Source organism: Microtus pennsylvanicus, chromosome 9 (assembly GCF_037038515.1).
Source record: "Microtus pennsylvanicus isolate mMicPen1 chromosome 9, mMicPen1.hap1, whole genome shotgun sequence".
NCBI classification, from domain to species: Eukaryota; Metazoa; Chordata; class Mammalia; order Rodentia; family Cricetidae; genus Microtus; species Microtus pennsylvanicus.
Genome location: NC_134587.1, coordinates 51,366,121 through 51,373,588, shown reverse-complemented (window position 1 = coordinate 51,373,588; position 7,468 = coordinate 51,366,121). Strand labels below are relative to the sequence as shown.

Sequence of the window (7,468 nt, the reverse complement as noted above, 5' to 3'; positions counted from 1 at the left end):
AAAATAATGTTCCTAAAGGTAGGACATGACATGAAGAGTTGAAAAGGAAATCAGCATAGAAATATTTGAAAAAAAGAAAGAACTATCCCTCAAGATGCACAAAATAGTAAAAAAAGAAATCACTCCTGTGATTGGGGGTAAAACAGATTGAAAAAAATACAACCTGAAGACTCACTAGAACGCACTAAGTCATAATAGTCATGTGTAGGTCTGGGAAGTTCTCAAATACAGAAAGAAGGAAGACCACATCCATCACTGTGAATACATTCTCCTGATGAGGACATTTCTCAGTGCCCCTTTTATATTCTGATTCCTCAGACTGTAGATAAAGAGATTAAGCATGGTTGTGACCAAAATGTACAGCAGAGCTACAATGACATTCTTGTCATTAGTGTTGTTAGATGGAGGAGCTAAGGATAGCCCAATAATGGCCCCATAGTTCAGACAAACCACAGAGAGTTGAGAACCACATGTGGAAAAGGCCTTGCAGATTCCCTTGGTGGGGGGAGTTCTCAGGACACTGGCTATGATTTTGCCATAAGGGACCAGGATACATATGAATGGCATGGCTACAGCTAGTGACCTCACAATGAGGATGATCAGCTCATTGATGGTGGTGTCTAAGCTTAAGTAATGCAGACAGATCACAGAATAAATGGCAAAGGGTTACCTCTAAAGAAAGAGAGACAAGCTAGCAATGCAGTATGCATGGGGGCACAAGCAAAGGATAAGAACCAAGATGTAATGCCTAGTAAGATACAGACACTCTGATTTATGATTCTGATATAGTGGAGGGGGCGGCTGATGTTCACATACCCGTCAAAGGCCATTGATGTCAGAAGGAAACTGTCAATGCTTGCAAAAATATGAAAAAATACACCTGGAAAAATCACCAAGTAGATGAGATAGACTGACTGCATGTCAGCATATTACTGAGGATCTTCAGAGCTATGACCAATGAGAAAGAGATGTCCATGAAGGACAAGTGGTTGAGGAAGAAGTTCATGGTGGTATAGAGGCAAGGGTCCGGCTGATGATCAGAATGATGAGCAGGTTCTCAGCACCATGTTCAGGTACTTGACTAATAACAGTGAAAAGTACATGCCTTGGTCTTTTGGCTGGATGGGGAGCCTCAGGAGGATGAACTGAGATGTTCTGCTCTTATTCTTTGTGCTCCTCATCTTCTGATGGAGATAAGACACAGAAATGTGAGAATGGGAAGCATGGTCATCAAAGCATAATGAAAGCAATGTTTTAATTTGTGCATATGCTTTATCTAAGAATCTCAAACTTTTGTACACTAATGGGAGGTTGGTGATTTAGAACTTAGAAATAAAATAAAAATTATCATATAAGAAAAATCAACTTTGAGTAGACTCAGAATCTATAATGAAATTCTGAGGTAAGGGATGAGGTGAATGGTTTGATCAGTCATCAAGTAATAGCAAAGCAAGTTAATGATGTATACTTCACTAGTTCTCTTAATTCTTCTCATAGCTCTAGACCCATATTGGATAAAGCTTTATATTAGATCTGTATTGAAATGGATAGCACCCAAGGGACAACTATGAAGCTATAATATATGATTTAGAGACTTAAGGGAACAGATATATATCAATAACATGAAATATCAGGTGGCACATCTTCTACATACCCCTTAACATCTTCCCCATCCCAACATCTCCAGTTTTGACTCTTTATAAATCAGTTTTTATGGAATTTATGTAATGTCTGTCTCTTTCAAATTTTCTTGTATTTTCTTGCAACCAAAACATAATTTTGCTTTTTCATATTTTTGAAAATGACAGTAAGTAGTTAATTTCTCTAGCCACATCTGGAATCTGCCAAGGAAGCACTTGTTTCTGTTTAATGCAATCCAATATCCTTTCCCAATGTCATTTGTCTAAATTCAGATTTATTTTGTTAATGACGCTTAACTTGTATTCTTTTCTGGTGTATTTGTAACATTTTATTTACTATTTCCTCCTCTTTACCAGTTGAAATTGGAAATATTTATGTGAAAAAAATCACAAAATAATAGCAAATAAAACATACTACTATGTCTATTAAAACACAGATGCATGATTTATAAACAAAATCAATATGAATGTGTTATTCTTAAGGTACTAAGTGATTTTAAAGAACCTCTCAATATAATTATTGATTTTTAATATACAGAACTGTTCTAAATATTGAAACTGCTGGATTTATACTAGATGATACAGAATTAACTTCATTTGTTTGTGTGTCTTGTATGTCTTTTTTTTTTCTTACTTGTGACTTTGACGATTGGGACAGACTGTGACATTGACTCTGGATCAGTGGTTTTATCTTTCTAAGTTTTGTTAACCTTTGTCTGTGTATCTTTGGTCTCTGTTTTGTCTTACGCACAGGTAGTGTGTTCAGTTCTGTGGTGAGATACGCAGGTGGTGTTTCTCAGTTTGTGGCATGACACATGAATGGTGTGGTCATTTCTCTGTAGAGGCATGTGTGGATAGTGGTCTCATTTCGATAGCAGGGCAGGTCACACCCACGAAGCAGCTTGAAGTTTTGTCTTTGGTTTGTTTGGCGCCATTGTTCTGACTTAGACTGATGCTGATGTACTCAAATAATGACTTCTTTGACTTTGATATTGTGACCACTTACAAGACTTTAGAGTTAGGACCATAAACATAGGCGTATATTTCATAAAAAAAAGTCAGCCTCAGCCCCAAGCATGTGGCTGGGGGGGGGGGCAGCATGCTTGTATGGATGGCTGGGCTATTCAGCTTTGCTGTTACAAGGTATCGAGGTTGCCAGACATAGTTGTAGAAGGCCGATGTACCCCAATAGGATTTCCAACACTAAACAAAAAATCTGAGGGTAATCGCTATGGCCTAAAGAGGTTAACAATCTTTATTCCCCATTGCTGCATACCACCTTCCCCCCTATGCTGTGCTGATGGGTGAGTTCCCTCTGCCTGCCCTGGGATCTGCACACCTCAAACCTCTGGTCAAAGCTGACCAAAGCTTGGCTCTGTGGGTGAAGAACTCTTTCAGATCCTATGGGTTATAAGTATCTGTCATCATTTATAGGGGCCGGTTACAAATTATTTTTGGTTTATGTTAAAAAAAACCTATTGTTGGTCTCAAATGTTTCACACTGGTACAGGCTTTTATGTGCTCTTCTTATTTAAAATGTAGCCATACATCCCCACTAAGAAAAACCACAAAAAAAGTTGGTAAGAATTTTTATGTTGTCCAAAAAGCAAGAGAGATTTTTGGTATGTTGTCTAAAAAACAAGAAAAATTTTTGGTATGTTGTCTAAAAAGCAAGAGAAATTTTGGTAAAAAAGTATAAACAGAAATGGGCCTTATCTAGTTCCCTGAGTATGTTTTTAAGGTCAGGGAGGCAGCAGCTGACAGTCTACCCTGTAGGGCTTTCATGGCAGGTCTCCGAGGGGCCACACTAATTTGGCCAAGGTAAGAGAGGTTCTTCAGGGGCTGTTTGAACCACATCTGTGTTTCTTAAACGTTTAAAGGAGGCTTACAGGCATTACACTACCTTTGATCCAACCTCTGAGGGTCAGCAAGCAGTGGTAGCTATGGCCTTCATAGGACAGTCAACATCAGATATTTTAAAAAGTTATAGTGGTTAGAAGGGTTGCAGGATTATAACTTGCAGGATTTTGGTTAAGGAGGCATAGAAAGTGTTTCATAAGTGAGAGACTGAGGAAGAGGAGAGAGAGGGGGGGCAGTAGGCAGTAAAAAGAGAGGACTGGAGGGATTGTAGACAAGAGAAAAATTTGATAAAATTTTGGCCACAGTGGTAGGACAGAAAGGAAAGATAGGACCTAGACAGATAGAACCTGGGCATCAGAAGACCAAAGGTGAGTGAAGATGGGCAGAAGCACCCTTGGACAAAGACCAATGTGCTTATTGCAAAAAAAAGGACATTGGGCAAGAGAATGCCCAAAGAAAGGAAAGGCCTGTAAGGTACTTGCCCTAAATGAAGATGATTAGAGGGGCAGGGCTCAGACTCCCTCCCCCATACCTAGGGTAACTCTGACTGTGGAGGGGATCCATAATGATTCTCTAGTAGATGCAGGAGCTGAGCACTCTGCTGAAACAACCATTGGGGAAGCTAAAGAATACAAAGACTATAGTAATTAGAACAACTGGACAGAAACAATATCTGTGGACCACCTTACAAACTAGATTTGGGGAGAGGACAAGTGACTCATTCCTTCCCGGTTATTCCTGAGTGTCCTATGCCTTTATTAGAAAGAGACTTGTTAACAAAGTTGAAGGCCCAGATCAGGTTTACTCCAACCGGGCCAGAGGTGATTAAAGCCTTTTGTTGACCAAACGAGTGACCTTCGCTCCCCCTGCTGTCCTCAATCCCGTTACCCTACTGCCCGAGACTGAGACACCTCACCTACCCATCACTGCGCCGACATTTTGGCAGATGAAGCTGGTACCCAAAATGATCTGAAGGATCACCCTTGGCTTGGGAGTCTAAGCTGGTATACAGACAGCAATAGTTTCATGGTTGAAGGTAAGCAGAAGGCGGGGGCAGCAGTGGTGGATGGGAAGCAAGTAATCTGGGCCAGTAGCCTCCCTGAAGGACATCGGCCCAGAAAGCCGAACTTGTGGCTGTGATACAAGCTCTACCGATGGCAGAGGGGAAATCTATCAACATCTACACTGACAGCAGGTGTACATCTGCCACTGTCCATATACACGGAGCATTATACAGACAAAGAGGACTGTTAACATCTGCAGAAAAAAGATAAAAAATAAAAATAAAAAAATTAAGCTTCCTCAGGGCCATACATTTGCCAAAAAAGGTAGCTATCATACATTGTCCAGAACACCAAAAAGCTTGAGATACTGTGGCTAAAAGAAATCAGATGGAAGGCCTAACTGCTAAACAGGTGGCCCAAGGTGCAATGATCCTGGCAGTCAAAGAGCCTAAAGATTATCATGATATCAGTGAAACCAACTTTAGATACACCCCTGAGAACTATCAAATAATGGGCAAATTAGGACTGGTAAAGAAAACCCCATATGGGGCAGTAGAGACAAAAGGGAAAAACTAGTTCTCCCACAAAAAGAAGGGAACAAGTATATTACCAAGTTACATTACCTGATCTACTTGAGGGCCAAAAAACCAAAAGATGTGGTTAGGTCCTCCGACTAATATGTTACAGGACTCTCTGACTTGGCAAAAGAAGTAGTCAAAAGCTGCAAGGCCTGTGGTATGACTAATGCAGGATGCTCCATATATACTCCTGGAAAGAGGCTCAGAGGCGACAAGCCTGGGGCCTACTGGGAAGTAGATTTTACAGAAATTAAGCCAGCCAGGTATGGTAACAAGTACTTATTAGTTTTTATAGATATTTTTCAGGCTGGGTAGAAGCTTTTCCTACCAGAACTGAGACAGCCAATGTGGTGGCTAAGAAGATCATAAAACAAATCTTCCCGAGGTTTGGGATACCCAAGGTAATCAGGTCTGCCTTTGTTGCCCAGGTAAGTTAGGGGCTGGCCACCCAACAGATGATCATTTGGAAATTGTGCTTACTGATCCCAGAGCTCAGGTCAGGTAGAAAGGATAAATAAAACCCTAAATAAAAACCCTGACAAAATTGGCCCTAGAGACCTGCAGGAATGACTGGACAACTCTCCATCTCTTTGCACTGTTCCAGGTTCGGAACACACCAGGGCTATTTAAACTCACCCCTTATGAGATCCTATGTGGGGGACCACCACTGCTCACTGAGTTGGGTGGAGTGTATAATCCTGATGCTATTCTCTCTAGACCTTTATTTGGCCACCTAAAGGTCCTTGAAGTGGTGAAACACCAGATCTGGGAACAACTGAAATAAGCATGCATCTCTGCCTGGATCCACGCCTCCCATGTGAAGCTAGCTTCCGAACTACCCAAATTGTGGTATCCAGGGCTTTTAACAACACCACCAGTCAAGAGGCTTGTGTTTGGGGGACTAATCATAGGCTGACTCTTACTGAGGTTATGTGATGAGACTCTTAAGAGCCCTAAGACTCCTGACACCAGGTACTTGCTTCCCAGTTTAGATAAATGGTGGACTTGTAGTACAGGCCTGATACCTTGCATGTTGACGTCGGTTTTTAATGACACCAAAGATTACTGTGTGCTTGTACAACTGGTACCTAGGGTCTTTTATCATCCAGCTAACATGTTTAAAGATGAGTTTGACAAACACCCAAATCGCTTTCGACAAGAACCTATTTCTCTGACACTAGCAGTAATCCTGGGCCTCGGGAGTAGCTGCCAGTATTGGGACAGGTACCACTGCCCTAAGACAGGCCCTCAATACTTTAATACATTAAAACTAATTACCTTCATTAGAGAAAAAATAACTGCTATTCAGATCTTGCTGTTATGCCACCAATATAGTGCTTTACAAGGTCAAGATGATACTAAAATCTAGTTCTATGATTAGAACTAGGTACTAGAAGAAGAAGAGAGATGAAAGATCTGGATAAATCCAGACCCCTCTAACAGGAAAAATAGAGCCAAAAATCTAGCAGAAAAAATAAAGCCAAAAATCGAGGTTAGCCAGTTCAGTGACTCTGTTTCAGGAACTAATTGAAGATAAAGTTAGATTATAATCTTGAGAAACAGGGAGTTACCCCCTTGTGATGATCACTGGTATTTTTGGAATTTTCCAGTAATGCCCTCCCTATTCTCTTTGGATTACTGGGTTGTGGTTTCTTCCCTTAAATACCCCTACTCCCAGCTACTTGGGGTTGAACTCTCTACCCCTGCATGGGAAATAAGTTTTGGCCCCAGTACACTGGTTCCTGTTCTGTCAATAAACCTCATGTGATTGCAGCAAGGACAGTCTCTTGTGAGTTCCTGGGGGGTCGTGTTATCCCAAGGTTTAAGTGAGAGTCTTTCTGCTCCAGAGGTCTTTCAGTACAACTTGTTTCAATCTCTAAAGTCTCTTCTGGGATACAATTCCTTAACTTTATCATCCTGTATAAAATCAAAATCAAAATCAAATCATATAATTTCAACAAAAATGGCTAGATTATATATTACCATTCCAAAACAGGAAATTATGCATATCAAGGAATTTCTGGGCCAAAAGAAGGCTGAAACCCAGTTAGGCAAATTTCAAACTCTGCAACTCCAAGTGTGGTGTCAAAACACTCTTCAGATCTCCAACTCTGTTCCAATATGTTTACTGAAACACACTTCTTTTTCTTGGCCTGGTTCCATTTCTTGGTAGCAGCTCTCCTTGGCAGATATCCTATGACTCTGGCATCTCAAACATCTTGGGTTCTCCAAAAAGCAATGGCCTCTCTACTAGGCCTCCATTCAAGGACACCCCTGATACATGCCTGCCATCAGTGTTAATGACATAATTCTTTTCTTACATCCTTAACTCTAAAGCTAGAACCACATGGCCAAAGCTGCCAAGCTGCTTACTGGGGCTGGAACA

At 40.9% G+C, this 7,468-nt stretch overlaps 1 pseudogene; it reads right to left on the bottom strand.

Moving 5' to 3' along the window:
* Window positions 1-252: 252 nt before the first annotated feature.
* Window positions 253-1,181, bottom strand: LOC142856830 (olfactory receptor 1J21-like; annotated as a pseudogene).
* Window positions 1,182-7,468: the final 6,287 nt, after the last annotated feature.